At 45.0% G+C, this 21069-nt stretch overlaps 1 protein-coding gene across 3 annotated transcripts in view; it reads right to left on the bottom strand.

The window, feature by feature from the left end:
- WASF3 (WASP family member 3) overlaps positions 1-19844 on the bottom strand; it is a 134802-nt gene extending 114958 nt beyond the window's left edge. For 2 of the 3 annotated variants that reach the window (XM_043575612.1, XM_043575668.1), the window contains exon 1: positions 19718-19844. The gene's annotated coding sequence lies outside the window, so the exon portion shown is untranslated. The remainder of the gene's footprint in view (positions 1-19717) is intronic. The other variant, XM_043575641.1, reaches the window with a different exon arrangement.
- Between the last annotated feature and the right edge of the window lie 1225 nt (positions 19845-21069).

The raw sequence follows: 21069 nt of genomic DNA, 5'->3' as shown, positions 1-21069 counted from the left end.
CATAATCAGACCTCTATAAATGTCTGGGCCTGCTTTAGGGCTTTCTACTCCACTTCATTAACCGTGTTTGCCTACGCTAACACGTATTAATACCACACTGCTTGAATCCTATAGCTTTATAATAACTCTATGTATCTGATAAGGCCAGGGATTTGGTGTTCTTCAAGAATGTCTTGAAACTCGTGGCCCTCTATTTTTCCACATAAATTTTAGACACGAATAGTCAATTTCCATCCCTCCCCAAATTTTCCAGGCTATGGTCTAAGGTTGAACAGAATCCATGTATTGATTTAGAGAGGACTGACATCTCCATAATATTAAGGCTTTCATTTCATGAACATGATACAGTCCCCCTTTCCTTACCTTTCCGTTAAATTCTCTAAATATTTTATAGTTTCCTGCACAATGGTATTATAACGTTCTTGCTACTTCTACTCCTATATATTGGGATCTTTAATGCCAAAACAATGCCTTTGTTAATTTCATCTTCCAATCGCTATAGGGAATTCAACAACCATGCTAAATACACTTCTAAAGTCTAATAACTTATGTGTAGATTCTCTTGGATGTTTCTATATACAATACTATATAGACCAATCGTACTACCTACATCTATTCAATTGTTTTTTTCCTTCTAATTCTTATCCTTTTACTTTTCTTTTCTTACTGCATTGGCCATAACCTACAGCATAATGGTGAATAAATGTGGTAAGGACAAGCATTCTTATTTCATTCCCGATTTCAGAAGATAAGCATTTCATCACTGAACACCATTAATATGACATTTGCTGTAAGTTTCCTTGTAGGTACTCTTCCTGAGATCATTCTTTCCTGGTTTGCTTAAGAGTTTTCAACATGAACAAATATTAAATTTGAGTGCTTTCTGCATCTCATAATGATTATAATAGTTTTTTTCCTTCATTAATATGATGAGATACATTCGATTTTGAGCATTAAGCCAACCTTGTGTTCTAGAATAAATACAAAACGCTCATATTACCCTTTTACACTGGTAGATCTCATTGTCATGTTTAAGGATTTTTGCAAGTATGTTCATGAATGAGACTGTCCTATAATTTATTCCTTGACAATATTTGATGTTAAGATTATGCTCGTCTGGCAGGACTTCCAGGCTTGCAAGAGTTTGGCCACCCTGATTCCAAATCTCCCCATACATCCTCTTTCCGAAACATCCATAAGAAGAGCAAAAACATCCACGTATGACCCATGCCTTCATGCATGAATAGGAAGCAGAATACAACAGCCTTCAAATAACCTGTAAATAGATAAACTGCATTCCAACAGAGCTTCCATCCTATACCACTGAAAGCCTATGGCTGGAGAGAACAAGGCGGGAGAGATGAAAGGTTATATAAAACAGAGTAGAGACATGTGGAAGACCTAAATGACCCTCAACCCCCTGGGGGGAGAAAAAGTGCTACATCACTGAACACAGATCGAGACTTGGTAGTTCACAGAACTGGCTGCAAGAGAGGGGCTTGAAAGTGAGTGGAACTAGAAGTCGCAGCCTTGGAGAAGCAACGTCTGTGAAGAAGGGTCAGTTATTTAGAGAGACTGGCACGTCTTGGAGACATGGCAGAAAGGGGAAAGAAAGAAAAAAGAGAAAAATTAAGAAACTGCAGAAATGAAAGCAAAAATAAGACAAACCACCCACCCATCAAAACTGACATCATTAAAAGAACTTTGGGGAACAACTGGAAAGAGTGCTCTCCAACCAAGAAACCTACTCACAAAACAAACAGGGATTCAAAAACGCAAATGAAGTCCATACCCACACGAAACTGCTAGAAGAAAACAGAAAATGTAAATCAAAGCATTTCACTAACAAAACTTCTCCCCCAAAGCATCTGTGAAACCAAAGAAAACTCTAGTATGACACTCAAAACCGAACTGACTACCCTCAAACAAGCACATGTGAATCTAATACAGAAGCTGAGAATGAAAATGGACTGAAAAAGAAACTGAAACAAAAGCAAGCTGAACTTAACTGGGAAAGAAATAGAAGAAAAAAATCCTGTTGCAGAAGATTAAATGAAAAGGAAATTAATTTCCCAAATTTCCCAAATTAATTTCCCAAAGGAAATTAACTTCAAATGAAAATTTAATAAAAGGCATTAAGAAAAAGTGAGAAAACCACCAAAAGAAAAAGATAAAGAAATGAGTATGCAGAGAGTGAATGAAACAGAAAACAGGCAAAGAAGGTCAAACATCATGTAATTGAAGACACACGTATTCCAGGGTACGAAGAGTCAAGACTCTGGGAAAAGATATTTAAAATACTGAAAGAGGGATGGCACCTGGGTGGCTCAGTTGGTTAAGCATCCGACTCTTGATTTTGGCTCAGGTCATGATCTCACGGTTGTGAGATGGAGCCCTGCGTCAGCCTGAAAACTCAGCGAAACATAGGTTTTTATATCCAGCCAAGCTGTCCTTCAACTATCAGGACCATGAAAAATACTCGAACAAGCAAGAACTCAAAAAATGCTTACACAGGCACACATCCTGAGGATTCCAATCACCCTTCTCAACTCAGGCTCATCATCTGAATCAAAGACACAGAATGATCGGCGTGACTATCTTCTCAGTTCTCCCAAAGACACAAAACTAACACACTTCTACATGCACGGGAGAGAAGTTAATCCATTATAGTCAATGGATGCACTAGACATTGAACTCCATCTAACCAAGGAATGGAACAGGCAGTCAGACATGAGTAAGAGGCAAAGGCAGTGATACACAGGAGACACATAAGAAGCCCGAGGGCACAACATCCTGACTTTGTGGCTTTTTTTTTAAAATGTTTATTCGTTTTTTTGAGAGAGAGAGAGAGAGAGAGAGAGAGAGAGAGGATATGAGTGGGGTAGGGGCAGAGAGAGGGAAACAGGATCTGAAGCTGGCCCTGAGCTGACAGCCGTGAACCTCACGTGGGACTCAAACTCACGAACCCTGAGATCATTACCTGAGCTGGAGTCAGGCTCAACCGACTGAGCCACCCAGGTTCCCCCTTACTTTGTGGTTTCTAACACACAGGGCTGATAGACCAAGAGCCACAGATGTAAAACATGGCTCTCCTCTTCAACCTCTGTCCCAGGGTAACCTGTAGATTCATTTTAATATATTTACACTGTGGTTTCAACCCCCACCCCCTGGGGGAGATGGCCATGACAGTTCTGGCAAGAACCGTGTGTGTATAGGGCCAAAAGCTCCCCTTCCTAACCTGTGGGAGTAGTCCCGTAGATGACTGGAAGCAACCTCAGCCCTCAGTGGGAGATGGCCCTAGCTGTGACCCATGACCTATGCAAACACAGAAAGAAATGTCCCCTCTAACCCCGGCAGCTGCCACTTCTGGGCCTGCCCACTCTCCCACCTTGAGGATGTACTGTCCTTAATAAACTGCTTCGTGCTTGCTACTTTCCATCTGGCCACCTTTATTCCAGAGCAAGTGTGGATCCGCACATAATTCTCCTGGGGAAGCCAAGAACTGGGACCTCCATTCACACAATGCAGAATCTCCCACCGGTAACAGGATGACTGAAGAGGACTGATGAAGAAGTGCCCAGTCTGTGTATTCAACGGCAGAACTAAAACTAAAAACAAGACTAGGGTCACGGATAGAAGTATATAAACCTACGTTGTGACAAAGCAGAAAATTGCAACAAAAATAATGGGAAGGGGCGCCTGCGTGGCTCACTCGGTTAAGCGTCTTGACTCTTGGTTTCGGCTCAGATCGTGATCTCAGTCATGAGATCGAGCCCCAAGTAGGACTCCACACTGAGCATGGAGCTTCTTAAGATTCTCCCTCTCCCTCTGTCCCTCCCCGGCTTGCGAGCGAGCGTATACACTATAAATAAGTTAAGTAAGTGAGTAAAATGGGGAGGTAAAAGAGAAAGAAAAAAACAATAAAATCACTACTGTATTGGTGACAGGTGAAAATCAAAAGAAGCCATGTCAAGGTGACATACAAGAGAGTAAAATGGGTTAAAATGGTTAAAAAGGGGGAGGGTGTACTATACAGGTACATAATTGAAAAGTAACCGCTAGAACAAAAATTCATTCCTTCCTAGATACGAAGTTGTCTTTATCAAGCTCAAGGAAAATACGCGTAATAATGAGTGAACCCAGTAAGTTCGACACCCACGGTAACTGTATCATAGATAACAACAGAGGTGAAAACAAGTATCTCAGTCATAACAATTCATGTGAATGAACTAAACTTCCCTACTTAAAAGATTTTCAAACTTCCTCAGAGAGCAAAGGCCAACCCTGTCCCGCAGTAACGAGAAGACAGATTTAAGATGCAAGATTCGAAAAGGCTAAAAATAAAGCGATGCACAAAAAACTTATCAGGCAAATGGAAGCAATTAGGTGGCAATCATACCAGACAAGATAAAAGTTAAGACAAAAAAGTATTCAAGCGGATGAATGCTACAAGCTATTATTTCACAATGCAAAAAAAGTATGAATATCTATGAATCAAATAACAGAAACTATAACCAATCCAAGAAAAAATACAATCTCTATAAATAAGAGACACGCACTACTCAGTACCCAAAACAGATCAGGAAGGAAAATAAACAAAGACTAAAAGTAAATGATCTAGGGGCGCCTGGGTGGCTCAGTCGGTTGAGCATCCGACTTCAGCTCAGGTCATGATCTCGCGGTCCGTGAGTTCGAGCCCCGCGTCAGGCTCTGTGCTGACCGCTCAGAGTCTGGAGCCTGTTTCAGATTCTGTGTCTCCCTCTCTCTCTGACCCTCCCCCGTTCATGCTCTGTCTCTGTCTCAAAAATAAATAAACATTTAAAAAAAAAAGTGATCTAAACAACATAACCAATAAAGAAGGGTTTTTTTGGACATATATGAACGCCATGCTCTAAGAATAGAGAATATACCTCCTTTGAACAAACACAAAACATTAATCCCAGGATAAGGCACAAATAAATCATGAACGTAATCATGAAACAGCAATATTACCAACAATAACCAGTGATCAAAATTGCAAAGAAAACTGAAAGTAAGACTGGAAACAATGTAAAATGGTACAAGAAGGGACACATAAATGAATTTTGGTACACACAATGGAATCACACACAGCAAGAAGAATAAATGACCCAAGAGTACTTGCAACAACATGGACGAATTTTTAAAAATTGGTGAACAAAAGACCTAAATACAAAACCATTTTTAATGATCAAAATTCAAAACCAGGCAAAACTCATCAGCTTAGAAGTCAGCATAGGGGATGCCCTTGGAGAGCGGGGTGGTCATGACTTAAAGGAGACACTGGAATGTTCTAGGTGCTAGGTTCATGGGTGATGGAATACATTTTGTGAAAATGCCCCAAGCTCCACACTTCTGATGTGATTTTTATCAGTATCAATAAAATTAACATTTTTTTCTTAAAAATCAGAGAAAAGCTAGAAATTATTTTTTTAAAGCCTTCCCACCGAAAACCTTAAGCAACTCTTGGAAGAAAGAGAATATAAAAACAAGTCACAGAATTCCTAAAAAATAATGATAATGAAAATATTACATATCGGACTCCATGGAAGAATTTAAAGTACTAACCAGAAACAAATCCAGAGCCCTAACCACCTACGTCAATTTTTTAAGAGCAGAAAATGAATGTATTCCATTCCTAACTCAAAAAGCTAAAAAGGAGAACAAGGTCAACCAAAAGGAGTACAAAGAAGGCCCCTCACTCAGTTGGTGGAGTTTGCAACTCTCAAGATCAGGGTCATGATTTGAGCCCCACGTTAGGTCTAGAGATTACTTTAAAATAAATACATTTTTTTAAAGATGGTAACTGTAAAGATACAAAAGCAGAAATTAACTTAATAAAAATTCTCGTTCTTTAAAAAAAAAAAAAAAACTGAGTTCACGTATATGAGGGACCTAGAGTCGTCAGATTCACAGACAGAAAGGAGAACAGTGGTTGCCAGGAGCTGGGAGAAGGGAAGAACAGGGGGTGAATATTCAACCAGCACAGAATTTGGATTATGGGAAGGTGAAACAGCTCTAGAGCGGAATGGTGCTCATGGCTGCACTTAATGGACGTAATGCCACAGACCTGTGCAGCTGAAATAACAAAACAAAACATACACTAATTTCAGCAAAGGAAAAAAAAGGAGCGAATACACGAATACAAAAAAGATAAAATCTATAAATCATAAAAAAAAACCCTGCCCCCTTGCATGCAAACACATTTAAAAACCTAGATGAAATAGATAATTTCTTAGGAAATACAGCGTATCAAAACGGACCCCAGCAGAGACAATGCTTAAACCAACTAACTTCCCTAGAAGAATCAGAAAAAGTTACCAAAGAACTACCTTACTAAAAGAGGACCAAACCAGAGAGCCCAGAGGAAATCTACCAAACCCTTAAAAAACAGACAGTTCCAATATTAAATTGTTTTAAAACATGAAAAATAAAGAGTAACTTCCAAATTCTTTTTATGAATCAAGTATAACATAAAAAACTATAACGTTAATACCTGAACCCAATTAAGATAGTAAAAAAAAGAACACCTTTACAAACGAATAGCACTTAGGAACACCGATGCAGAGATATGAAATAAAATATTAAAGAAAAAAAAAAAACCCAGGCCACCTAGGTGACTCAGTTAAGCGTCCAACTCTTGATTTCAGCTCAGGTCATGATCTCATGGTTTGTGGGATCAGGCCCCATGTCAAGGGTCTACACTGACAGTGTGAGGCCTGCTTGGGATTCTCTCCCTCCTTCTTTCTCTGCCCCTTCCCTGCTCACACACATACATACTCTCTCTCTCTCAAAAATAAATGAATAAACTTAAAGGAATAAAAAAAAAAACCCACTAGTATTATTATTATTATTGTTATTCAGTATTAGCAAATTGAATACAACTCACCATACTAATAAATCTAATGAGAAAAAATACATAATAACCTCCAAAAAGGCCTGAAAAAAACCCTTGACAAAATTCAGTATCCATTCCTAATTTTGGAAAACCATCTCTTGAATAAATAGGAATGAATGAATGCTTCTTAACATGACTTTACCAGTACATATAGAGAAAGTGTGTGCCTAGGAGTACCCACACAAGAGAGCACACCCACAAGAGAGTACGCACACAAGAGAGCGGGGGTGCCAACATCTTACTGGGTCAAAACTAGAGGCATGCCCACTTAAGGCCAAGAACCAAGCAAGGATGCCCAATATGTTGTCTACTATTTAACACTGTTCTGGAGGCATTCACCAAGAGAAAACAATTAAAAACACAAACAGTGAAAAAGGAGAAATAGAACTCTCTACTAGCTGATCACATGACAGTAAACCTGGAAAATCAAAAGAATCAGTGATAAAAAATAACTCAAGAAAGGGAATTCAGCAAGGCAGCAGGATATAAAACTAACAAACAAAAAAACAATAGCCTTCGTGTACACAACCAATAACCAGTCAGGATACGTAATGGAAGAGAAAACCCCATTTGTAACAGCAAGAGAAAAGAACGCACACTTAACAAGAAATGTTCAAAACTTCCATGAAGAAATCTACAGACTCGCACTCCTGAAAAGGCACACCCCGTGAGACTTCCGCATCCACCATTCGTGGATGAGATATCACAACTTCAGTAGACTGGCAGTTGGTTCTCCCTAAACGAATTTACAAATATAACACAACTGCAATAAAAATTACTCGGAAGCTTCTTTATGGAGCTAGACAAGTTGACACTCAGTTAACACTGACCTGGAACGAGGGAGAAGTAGCCCCACCAGATATGAGAACAAAGTTCCATGATTAAAATTGTGGTTGTAAGCACTCAAAGAGGCAGACACACCAGGGAAATGTAACAGAAAATACAAAAACAGACCCAACCTATATACGGAAACCTAGTAATATATAATAATGGTGGCATCTCAAATGACATGGGCGAAGATGGGCTTCATCAATGTTGGGGCAAGTGAACACCCATGTGGAAGATAAAACGAGACCCATTCATAATATCACACACCAGAATAAACTCCAAGTGCAGCAGAAATCAAAATGTAAAAGCTGAAAGATACCTAACTTCTTAAGGAAATCATTGGTGAAGCCTTCTGTAACATGGGTGCAGGGAAAGGTTTTCAGACCTTGACTTAAAATCCATACCCGAAAATTACATGTGAATCTTTGCCCAGGGGTCAGCATCCTTAACCCCCATGGTAAGGGTCAACTGTACTTCCTCCGTGTTTAGTTTGCTGTTTTGTTCCTAACTCCGTGAGATGGATGTACAGATCACTGAATGTTTTTCCGTCTTCTTTCCTAACATGTGTTTATGGCTATAAACTTTCCTCTAAGTATAACTTTAGCTGCATCCCACAGATTTCGATATGAAGTATTTTTATATTAATTCTGATCAAAATATTTTGTCAATATTTAAAATTCTCATTGCAATTAAAGATCTTCCATAATTTGTGGGTATTTAGAAATGATTTTACTTTTTGCTATTGATTTTAGTTTAACGCAGAGAATACTATACTGTTTGACCTCAATCCTCTGAAATATCCCATAAGCTGACAGCTTATCCACATGAACTGGTAAATAATGTGTATTCTGCAGTTGTTAGGGGCAATGTCTAGACATGCAAGGCAAGTTTATTGTTCAAATATTGTGTTGTTCAAATCTTCTATATCCTTACGGAATTCTGTTCACTACAATACCAGGGTAGTACAAAAAACAACTCCCTCTACGATTGTGAACGTATCCATTTCATCTCCCTATTTCTTTTATAATCACTGAAATTATTTTCAGATGATCTAGACACTCTATTAAAGAAAATAAAAAGATGAATAACCTTCACTACACCAATAAAAATGGCAGCAATTTTTTCCGCTAATTATTATCCAAAATGGGATAATATCACCTCTCTCAAAAATAAAAACCATCGTTATAGACATCCTCCAAAGTTTCATTGGGTCAGATCCAGTAACTGCAGACGGCAGATCAATTTGTTCAACTACTTAGAGGTATATTTTGCAACCTCATTCATGCTGCTGGGCTCATGGGAAAGGTTATCAACGCTCTACAATACATTCCGCAGATAAATTATGGAGACTCTTCCACAATTTTTCCGGACCAAAATTACCTTGGTCCTGCTCTCTCTGGCAAAGATCATCTGTGCCCCTTCAGCACCCACTGCACCGTATCCCATCGGGGCCCAATGCAATCTTAGAATCACTCTCCTGCAGTGCTCCAGAGAACAATCGTTAGGATCTGAAACCCACCGCCACCTCTGCTCGATGGCAGAATCTCTGACGATCTGTTCGCGTGGTTCTTCCAAAACTCTCAGAGCTCAGGTATGCAACGGGCACCCATTCCGATCAGTCTTCATTAGCGTCCTCCCATTTTCTCAGGCGGGTGTCGTCTCCCACTCTGGATCAAGCACCCCTCCTGCCCAATCCCACGGCACCTTACACTTCCCCACCTACAGCTATACACCACAGTGATCTTTTCACTTGTTTTTCTCAGCGGTTACACCATCAGCCCCTGGAGGAAAGGGCCATCTGATTCATCCTGATACCCTCAGCATCTAGCAATGCCTAGCAGGTGCACACACTGTCTTTCTACCTTGTCCCCTACAATCTATTCTCTACACGACACTGCTGGTGACCCTTTTAAAATCTAAGCCACATGGTATCGTGTCCCTGCTCAAAAACTTGCAATGGCTTTCCATTTGACTCAGAATAAAATCCAAAGTGCCACCACAGTCTACCAGACCCTACGTGATCTGGTCCTTTATTACCTCTGTAACTGCACACGCACACACACGCACGCACACACACACACACACACACACACCCCACTTACTCATACTACCCTCCTACCACCTCAAGGGTCTTTGCACCTGCTGTTCCTCCTCCCATAAGGCTCTTGGCCAAAATATCTGCCAGACTGGCGCACTTGACCTTCATCACGCCTCTGTCAACTGTCACCCCAGAGACACCTTTCCCTGACCACTTCCTTGACCACACTATCAAGAATGGCAGTCCCCGATACACTGTCCCCTTGCTATATATATAGCCATTATCACTACATGTATTTATGCTGCTTATTTATTATCTTTCCCCCCCACTCAAACGGGATCTCTCTGAGAAAGGGCACTTATTACCCTCTAGAAGAGGGGTCGGGATTTTTTGCTCTAAAGAATCAGATAGTAAATATTTTGTATTCTGCAGGTTAGACAGTTCCTGTCACAACTACTCACCTCTGCCTTATAGCACAAAAGCAGCCACAGACAGTATGTAAACGAATGGACAAGCCTCTACTCCAATAAAATTTTCTTTACAAAATCAGGCAAAAGTCCAGATTGGGCCCGAAGGCTACTGTTTACCAAGCCCTGTTCTGGAACAAGCTTGGCATGCAGTACATTGACTTTGAATTAATCAATCATTTCTCCATTTTTGGTCTCTAAAAAGTCTACCTCTAATTGACAACATAAAATACCAGCACTCCAACCTAATCAGGAAAGAGAACTTCAAACCAGCTTCTATACACCTTTTACCAAAAAATCCATTTGAGGCTCATTATATTCCTGAAGGGCTGTTTTGACAGAGATGCAGTGCATTCACTGTTGCCACCAGAAAGCACATGAACCATGTGAGTTTAACCCTCTGCAGAAACGTTGTTATTAAGGTGTGTTTTCCCTTCATCTAAAAAACAGAATATAATCAGCCTCAGAAAAACCACGTCCTATGGGCTGCACACCCCTCACTGCGGCTCTCAGTGTAACCAATATGAACCCCAAGTGAGGGTGTGGGGAACGTATTAAGGAAAGGAAGCTGGTATGTTTTCTACAGATGGTGAAAGCTGCAGCGTAGAGCTGACGATGTTTCCCCCTTTCACCACCAGGATGCTCGGCCAAGTTCCCAGTCTGCAGACTGGTTAGTTATGTCACCAATATCTACGTCCTCTCTTCTCGGGGATTCAGAGTCAGCCTACGGGATTCAGAGTCAGCCGACGTTTTCAGCCTTCAGCACATTAAATGAGGCCGCGTCGGAGTCCAGCCAGGGGGATGAGAAGTGATGTGTGCTGGCCCATAAAACCTCCACGGGACTTGGCTCTCTCCCTGCCCACCAGCTGAACCGAGCAGGAGGAAGTTCCTACTTCCTAATGGAGGCTGAGTCACAGGTGGAAAAAGCTGGCCTACCAGAAGGGCCCCATGGAAGACGACCCCATGAGGAACACAAACACTAAGCAACAGATGCTTTTGGGGCTGAGTCACTGACGCCTTGCACGAGTAAAATTCTAGCCCTCCACAACTAAAACACCCACCTGGGAGGCTGGGCCCTTGGTCAAAGAATAGGTTTCATTGTTTTCATTCATGATCTTCACATGGTTTTGATTCTCGTTATTTATATTCAGCTTCATCACTATGAGTATTTCCTAGAAGCTAATTTAAATCTTTACGTAATGGGGGACGAGGGACAAGCCTCCACTGTTTGCATTCAATAAAATCATAAGCATCTCAAACAACAAAATCTGAACAAATATATTTGGATAAAACATAAACACTGCAACAAAACCCTATTTGTAACATTCACTTGTACACAGTTGGTCTAAGTCCAGAACCAGAGGGCATGCTGGGTGAATACTAAAATGCAGGGCAATATGTTTTATCTCAAATGTAATTTGACAATCATCAGAAACCAAATAGCCTAAGAAATGAAACCACCCGTTTCTAAACTCCTGTCTAGCAACAATAACTATAAATGTAGCTTAAAACGAAAATTGTTCTAGACCCTGTAATACCTAATGCCTCTATAATTCTATCAAATGATATCATGAGGTTTTGTTGTTACCACGTTTTTTTTTGTTTGTTTTTTTGTTTGTTTGTTTTTTGGACAGGTAGTATGGAATATGCTGGACATGTCGGAAACGGAAGAAGTTTTTAATTAATCTATGCAATACAACGGGCAAACTCAGGTATGAACTTCATTATCACTGATAGGCCTTGCAATCCTCCAATTTTACCATGCTAGCTTTCAAAAAGAAGTAACATTTTAATAATCTTCCTCCCTGGGCTATCTCAAAGGACAATCCACATTTTAGTAAAGCCTTTGGAAACAATGTTGTTTGCAGTGTGTAATTAAAATCTGAAGACAGGTGATTGGGGAATTAAGGGGTCTCTGTGCATTTCTGTTTTTAAATCAAAAACCAGATAATTGACTCTAAAAGATGTACACAAACAGGAGATAAGTACTATGGAAAACCGAGAACCAAGTTATGTTTCAAACTCTATAGGTTTGGTTATAAACAAAATGTGTTTTTCTGTTTCTATTGAAAATGGGCATGTAACCTATATTGGAAAACTACAATCTTCCCGCCAAAATTAAAATCTTACTTTTCAAGAGATGGAAGGCAAGTGAGTTCCTCTTCCTTGTAAGCTGTGAACAGCCTCTCTCAGAATGATACAAACACAAACATAAGCTGCTCCCTCACTTTCTTGCCACTCTTCTGGTTAATGTCATCCCTCTACTGGACTAGATACTTCACTCCCTGAGTGTCTAGACAGTGTTCCTTCCATGCACCACAGGGGGCAGTTTAAATCCATGAACCTCTCGGTAAGTGTTCATTCTAAACTGCACAGAATATGGCCCCGAAAAGAGTTACAAAGTCAAATTCAGAGGCGACCTGTGCCTAGGTAATAACTCTAACACAGGACTACATGACAAAACAAGGGGGGGAAGTGTCATGCACGTGTTTTGGGGGGCTTAAAACAAAAGTGCAACATGAGTAGAGCAAAATGACTCAGTCCGGACCCTTAAAATTAGAAAGCAGTGACAGTGTTCTGCTTTTCCTATGGTCCTCAATCAAAACCCATGACACGTTCGGTCAATGAAAACGTATTTGTTGAGTATCTGCTATGTGCAAGGAAGACACCATTTCTTCCATTTAGCTGATAAAATATGGCCACATGGGCTCTTAGTTCGGTCAATCACATCCATACTTTTATATGCAACACAATTTCACTGAGCTGCTCGTGTGCACAACATGGGTAACAGCACTCCGCGAGAGGAACCACAGCAGCAGGGTAATAACATCTTCAGGATGCACTGGAGCACAGCTTTAAAAATCCAAGATGCGGGCGCCTGGGTGGCTCAGCCGGTTAAGTGTCCACTCCGGCTCAGGTCACGATCTCACAGTCTGTGAGTTCAGGCCCCGCATCGGGCTCTGTGCTGACAGCTCGGAGCCTGGAGCCTGCTTCGCGTTCTGTGTCTCCTTCTCTCTCTGCCCCTCCCCTGCTCACGCTCTGTCTCTCTGTCACTCAAAAATTAATAAACATTAAAAAAAAATTTTAAAATCCAAGATGGCTTTCAGTCGCTAGTAAAAGGAAGTATTCAAGGACCAAAGATCACAAAGGCTTTGGGCAAATGGCCAGCTGGAGCCAGGAGGCACTGGGTGTTACCACTGGCCAGTAAGGTAATGACCTAAACAACAGTCTGTGAGTGGCCACAGTGTTTAAGAGGTTACTTAACAAAGCTGGAGCACATCTACTAAGAGCCGGCTGTGGATGAGGCACCGTGCCGTCTGGTGCCTGCCCACAAGGAGCTTACAGTTAGTCTGCAAGACAATTTACCTCTGTTTTCCCTCTCCAGGTATTGAGGACTGGTGCTTTGTCCGATTAATGCTGTTATCACCAATAACCAGGACGGTCCACAGTAGGCATTCAATCATGTGAAAAGAACCATAAAGCAAAAACTAAAGAGAAATGTTAATAAAACACTGAAAAAGTTCAAAAATACACAATGCAGCAGAAGACATCTTTAGATCAATACAAGACCACTGCTCCCAGAGGTCGGAGGGCCCCAAAGAACAGGCCCAAGGGAAAATTCCATCCCGGATGCTGAGCCCAGAGCTGAGGCTCAGAAGCTCCTACTAGACCTGAAAGAGGAGAAATCACCCTGGGATATTCAGGATGTTTAAACCTACCCACCCACCCCCCCCACCAAAAAAAAAAAAAACAGAGCATCAACAGGAGAAAAGAGAAGAGGCACAGATCCAGGGAAGAAGAACCAGAACACGGTGGCTCCAAAGATTAAGGCCGACATCTGAGTATGGAAAAATTATCCTAATCTAGGGACATCTGCTAAGACAGGAGGATAGGCTCTTACACAAAACAAACAAAACTGACCTTGAGGTAAGCAGCACAGCACTGACAGCAGAAAGCGTCCACTCAAAGCAAAACAGGACAGCACTGTCGCGGACCATACGACCTTCACGGGACGCCAGGACCTAGAAAAAGGCACGGCCATGCCCAGAGCACCCCACCCTGAGAAGGCTCAACCAGTCCTAAGAAAAGCATGTCTTAAATGGAAAAGAAAAAAAGGCGTTCTTAAAAAAAAAAAAAAAAGTTAATAAAAGAAAATAAAGTCAATGTTTAAAAAAAAAACAACAAAAAACAACTCCCCTTGAACCAGACGTGCCTCCCTAGCGAATACCCTTCTCTCCTCTCCATAACCAAGGTTTAGAAGCACCGCGTAACCCGACCAGCCTCCCCACCCGAGTACAATCCTTGGTCCCTGGCAGTAACGCTCCCCTGGGACTCCTCCTGTGAAACCAGTAATGACGTCCCAGAGCGGAAGCCAATGGACATTCTGTACCCACTGTCTGTCTGGATCTCTTGCTAGCTAGCACCCTCTCCCCTTGGTTCCTCAACATGCTCAAATCCTTGCACTAAAAAAAAAAAAAAAGTCCCTCCTTTCCCTGGCCTCCTGGAGCCACCCTTCACCACCACCACGCCCAAGAGCTGTCCCCACACACTGTCCCCACATACTTCCTGGCTCCCGCTGTTATACGCTCTCACGATCTGGCCATCCCGCTCCTGTCCCCATTACCGTGTCACCGCTGCCACCTCCCATATCACTAATGACTTCCTGGCTCTCAGCACCCCTCTTTGCTGACATTCTTTTGGACCACGGCTTCCGGACGCCATTCGTGCCCCCCTGCCCCCACAACTGTCCTTCTCGGTCTCACAGTGAGAGCCTACCCTCTCCTGCGTATCTTTTGAACACAGGAGCTCCCCAGGTCACATCCGACACACTCCTTTTTTCTGTACGTGCTTCTTGAATAACTCCATCCACTCCAACAGCCTCCGTTCACAAATACGGGCCAAGGCAGAGGTTCTGGAACTTTCTCTGTTCACGGCACCCTTAGCGTCTCGGGCCAAAAGAAACGCCTGACTGCTGCATTGTTGGACAAGTTCAAATAACTTAAGCATTCATGCCCTAACAACTTATTACCTATTTTTAAAAAGCACATTTCAATTGAGAAAAAAAAAATCAGTAATTTCATGTCTGAATAAACCACCAGTATTTACTTACGGTACGCGTGCACCTGTTGGGCACCTCACAATTTCTCAAACCCTGGAGCTGGACTGGATATCACCTCGTGCACGTCCTACTACACACTGAATCCCACAGGGAACCCAACCACTGAACGCCCAGCCTTACAAACGTTATCAACGAAAAGAGAGTAATGCAACTGATGGTGGAAACCGTAGATTCCTCTGAGCGAGTATTCCCCACAGGGCAGGACAGATGTTATGGACTGCTGAGTTTCCTTCCACAGTTCAATATCCTGCAGTCTCCCTGTGAGTTCACTGCATCACATCAGCACACAGTCTGGGAACTGTGGTCTAAGGACTCTCAGATGTCTGTCTCAAGTCCAGACATCCCCCAACGCAGTCGACTAACCACCGTGTCCCGCGGCCACCTGAAACTTAACCAAGGCAAGTGCACCGGGCATCGTTTCTTCCAAATGGCCGCTGCTCCGTTGAGAAAGGCACCATCATCCACCCGGCTGGCCACCCAGGACTCAGCACTGCCCAGAACTCCCGCCTCTCCTAACTCCCCCACATGTACCCCCACCAACCGACAACCAAGCCCCAGTAACTCTACCTCCTCGACCTTCCCTCCTTCCACCCTTGCTCCCTTCCATCCACTCTGCAAAGGGCAAACCTGATCATGCCCTTCTGCTTCAGAATTCCGCAACCGTTTCCTTTCGTCCACAGAAGAGTCCAAAGCCCTCACGACAGGAATCGCAAGGCCCTATGCCGCATGGCCCCGGGTCGCTTCTCCTGCCCCATTTCTTGCCGCTTCCCTGAGCCCATCCACACCTCGTCACACCACCAGACTAAATTTTTTCAGGTGCTCCAATATACCGTGTCCCTGACAGCCCTTACCAAGCCTCTCCTTGACCCAGACTCTGACCAATTCCTTCCCTTGCATTTCCCCCGGAGGCTTTTCTCATCTCTCTGAATGGTCCCTAAGCTTCGGTTTCCAGTCACCCTCTAAGCTCCGGTAGCTGAGCCCTTTCAGAGCGCTTACCATATACCACACTGGTTGACTAAATGCGTGCCCCATCGGTTAAAACTGTCCGATGGGGCGGCTGGGTGGCTCAGTCGGTTAAGCAACTGACTTCGGCTCAGGTCATGATCTCACAGCTCGCGGGTTCGAGCCCCGCGTCGGGCTCTGTGCCGACGGCTCAGAGCCTGGAGCCTGCTTCGGCTTCTGTGTCTCCCACTCTCTCTCTCTCTCTCTCTCTCTCTCGGCCCCTGCCCATGTTCTGTCTCTCTCGCTCTCAAAAATAAACAAACATTAAAAAAAATGTTTTCTGTAAAACTGTCCGAGAACCCGATGACCAGATGCTAAAAGAGGCATCTACCTTGTTTGCCTTTGTATCCCCAGCACATAGAATAAGCTCTGAAGTCCAGCGAATGAATAAGGCAAGCAAACGAATGGACTAGGCCACTCATGTGATGCTCCGCACCCCTCTCTGCTTACTAACTCCCATCACGGCACTGATCACACTGCACTGAAATCGTTGGTCTCGGCACACTAACAACATCTTGAGAGCTTTTCTCTCTTATTTCTGCGCTCCCGGAATGAAAATAGCGCTAGGCGCTTAGCGGGCATCCACTCACTGGCTTCTGAAGAAAAAAAAAAGTTATCGAAAAAGTTCTGGAAGGCCACACTCCATAGGATCAGGTTTGGTTACCTCTGGAGAAAGACACAGGACAAGGGCACCCAAGAAGAAGAGGAAGAGGGGACTGAGACTTGTTACTCCATGGATCTCCGTAGTGATACTCAATTTATTTTATATTAACGCCTTATTTACGTATGAATGGCATACACTATTCCTGTATTACCCGCGTAAAAGCCGCCATGGGTGAAGACCCAGCCCTGAGCACCCATGGACTGCAAGTAGCATTGGGCTCCAAATGCCCCAGGGCAGGCCCCAAGAAAACCTGACCTTGCAGAGGAAAGCAGGCTTCTGAGCAAAAAGGACTGAGGTGAGCATCAACAGTCTGTACGACCATGTGGGGGGCAGGCCCAAGAAGATATAAGGAATGATAACAGCGTAGAAGTGGGAAATATACTCGACGATTATTTCTCAAAGAAAAGTTCTGGGAACTAGTACTGGCCTCCCAGGACAGATAATTCTTTCTTTCTTTTTTTTTTTTTTTAATGTTTTTAACGTTGATTTATTATTGAGAGACAGAGAGACACAGAGCATGAGCAGGGGAGGGGGAGAGAGAGGAAGAGACACAGAATCCGAAGCGGGCTCCAGGCTCTGAGCCGTCAGGACAGAGCCCGACGTGGGGCTCGAGCCCACGAACCGTGAGATCATGGCCTGAGCCGAAGTCGGTTGCCCAACCGACTGAGCCACCCAGGCGCCCTGACAGGTAATTCTTTTAATACTTATAAACAGACAACTGTTTTAATGGAACCATTCCAATAACCAAGAAGTGACTTACCACACGGTTACTCTGGGAAGGGTAAAGTAGGTGTACAAAGACACGCTGAGAACACACAGGGGGCTACGATGCCGACACCACCACTTAGTAAAGTGCAGTTTCGCCCTTTCTTTTTTTTTTTTCCAGAATTTTTTAAAAACAGAGTAGTACACCATTGGCTATTCGGTCATAAGTTTCAAGGAAACAGATAAAACGCTGCTATAGAGCAACTTCATGTCAGCAACTGGAAACGCAAGAACAATTTTTATGTAGGCAGTTTCAGAACAAGCTTCTTTTCGCGGTTTTAAGACAGCAGTGAATACAGGTCAAACTGCAAATGTATGATGAAGTCAAGCAAACTTCCCAACCCAGTGAGTTTTAAACATCCGAAAGGGCACAACTTTTGTGAATATGAATTAAGATCTTCAAAAATGAAGAAAACTGAGCGCTATGTGGAGGCGGTTAGAAAGGAGACCAGATACACAATAAGAACTGCCTATGGGAAAGGTCAAACCCAGCTTTCCTTTGTTTAACCTCTCTAGTAGATAAAAGAAATAGCTTTAGAGAATCACTGCATTGTTTCACTGCTAGAAAAGGAAAGTTGAGTAAAGCATACACAGAAAAGAAGCGACCAAGGTTCAACAGAATTTGCCCTAGAGGCGACAGAAAAATAAGTCCATTATAACACTTTGAACTTAGTTTTGATAGAGACGCAGGCTTTTTAAGTTTCAGACAAACCGATTTTTTTTAATGAGGCTAGCTAGCCCCTCCCCTCAAGAAAAACCAAAAATGTGGATTCTGAATCTTAAAATTTCGTGCCCCGGTATGCATTTGATTTGGAGAAGCAAGCACAAAGCAAAAACTGACCTCTGAATGTTCGGTCTTTTAAAAACTGAGAAATTACTGCTGGTAGTTAAGTACGATTTCAACTGACCCCCAAATGAGAAAGAATTCCTAATACGCCCGACGGCGGCTGAGAAAAATGAGATGTTCCCATTCATCCCTAAGCCCATCGCTTAGCTTCTTAATAATTAAGAACTCTGCTCTCCGCCACGGAACTATCCCTTGCAGGGAGGCTGAAGCAAGAAGAAATCGCCATTGCCCGTAAGTACCACGGACGGAGAGGGGAAGGTTTTCCACGCGCTGGAGCTCCGGCGCGGAGGACGGCGAGAGCCAGGCGCCGCGGCCCCCGCCCGCCGCGCAGGCAAAGTCTCCCGGGGACGATCCATGCCCGCGAAGCGGCTCCCGGGCGCTCAGCCCTCTCCCCTTGCCCTGCAGCGCGCCCCCTCGCCGGCTGCCCGACCCCCCTGCCCTGCGCTCGGGGAGCCGAGCCTGGCTGCGGAGGCCGGGAGCCCCGCGGGCCTGCAGACCCGGGGGAGGGGGCACCCGGCGCAGAGGCGCGGGGAGGGCGAAGCCGGGGGTGGAGGGCCCGACCCGGGGCGGCAGGCACGCGGGGACTGGGCCACATGCCGGCAGGGCGCGCAGAGCCACGGGATGTGAAGGTCCCGGACGCCGGGCAGCCCCGAGCATCGTGCGTGGGGCGCGAGCGGAGGCCCGGGCGCCACCTGCGGCCGGGATGGCGGGCGCCTGCCCCGCAGCCCGGGAAGCGCGCACCGAGCAGCGCCGGGGCCGAGGGCCGAGGGACCGCGCGGGGGAGAGCGGCCGCCGGGCCGCGCCGCGACGGCGGGAAGCCCGGGCCGGCACGGGAGCCGGCGCGGAGGATGCGGCTGGGCTGCAGGGCAAGGCGCGGGGCGGCGCCGCGGCCCGCAGTGGGCCCCGCCGGCCGCCCGAGAGCGCCCGGCGCGATGCAGCAACTTCACTTGGCCACGGGGCTGCGGGGACCCGGCCCGCGCCCGCCCCTCCCCCGGGGCAGCCCCTCGACCCGGAGCCGCGCAGCGAAGGGGCCAGGACCGGGGAGTCCGGCCGGCCGCAGCCCGCACTCACCGGTCCGCGGCTCCGCCGCCCGCGCCGGGGCTGCGCTCCGAGCTCCATGGTCCCGCCGCGCCGCGGCCGCCCGGCGCCCCCGCCCCGCACCACACCGCACGCAGCGGCGCCAGCGACGCCGCCTCCGGCCCGGCCACGGCCGCGGCCACGCCCCCTCTCGGCCGGGGGCCCGGCCGGAGCGAGAGGGGGGCTCAGCGCCGGCTCCACCAACCGGAGGCCTCTCGCCGAGCCGCTTCACCAGGATTGGCGAGCGCCTCAGCCAATGGGGAAATGGAAGGAGCGCGGAGCGTCGGCGCCGAGGGGCGGGGGATTGCAGAGGAGGTGGCTCTCACGATCAGTCCTCCGCCCGCGGCTCCGGATGAGGATTTGGCCGGAGTCGGCCCCGGAGTGGAGAGGTGGGGTTACTTTCGGCTGAGTTTATCATCAGGGGCCCTTCCATCGCCTCTGCTACCGATGGACCCACTGCAGTCCCTTTGAGTTTCCACCCGTACCCTAACCTTACCCGGGTTTTGAGGGCCCCTGCGAACAAGTCCCATCTACCTGTAGGTAGTCAGACGTCCTACAGGGTTAAGTTCAGGCAACCTTGAGAGGATTATAGCCATTGTCATCTATTGGTTCCATGCCCTTCTCCAATCCGTTAACATTCTGCCTATCCTCCTATCCTTCTACAGATTCTTCCCTTTTGATTCACCCTATCTCCAGTCGCCCTCCAGCCCAGATGTGAGACAATCCACAGTGCCCATTAAAGATCTGATTGATAACCCTGAAACTAAGCCCCGTGGCAATGAAGCACAGCCAGGCGTAAACTTGATGACTTGACTTGATGACTCAGGCGTAAACTCAAGAATGGAAGAGGAGAGGAAGAGAAGAAAAAAGAAAAGCCAAGTATGTCCTCGTGCCCCCAAGTCCTGAAGAAAAGGGGTTTAAAAACTTTAGATAGAGATGTCATCTGTATTTTAGTTGCAAGCCTTTATTCTTCTATCATGGAAATTGAAAAACTTGAGAAAAAAAATTTCAAATCCCAGGAAAGAGGCCCAAGAAAAACTAATTCAGATTGCCTTGCTCTTGTCTGTACAGACGTGTGATAACTACCCACCTTTGTTCCAGCTAGTAACGGCAACCGCAAGCTAGGAAAAATGAATAGCAGTTGCTGACAGTATTAGCAAAATTTGCACCACCAGAAATGCGTAAGAAAAAGCATGGGCCCCTCTTCGGGTGAAATCCATTAACCTACCAAAGGAAGGGTTGGGAAAGCTCTATTTTGAGATAACATACACTCAGTTTCCATTTCTGTCAACATGAAATATACTGGCAATTAATAAGGTAAATAGAATTTTAGTGAATTATTTACA

The sequence above is a fragment of the Prionailurus bengalensis genome, chromosome A1, assembly GCF_016509475.1.
Source record: "Prionailurus bengalensis isolate Pbe53 chromosome A1, Fcat_Pben_1.1_paternal_pri, whole genome shotgun sequence".
Lineage (NCBI taxonomy): Eukaryota > Metazoa > Chordata > Mammalia > Carnivora > Felidae > Prionailurus > Prionailurus bengalensis.
The sequence above is the reverse complement of the archived record's forward strand: the minus strand, read 5'-3'. Positions and strand labels throughout refer to the sequence as shown.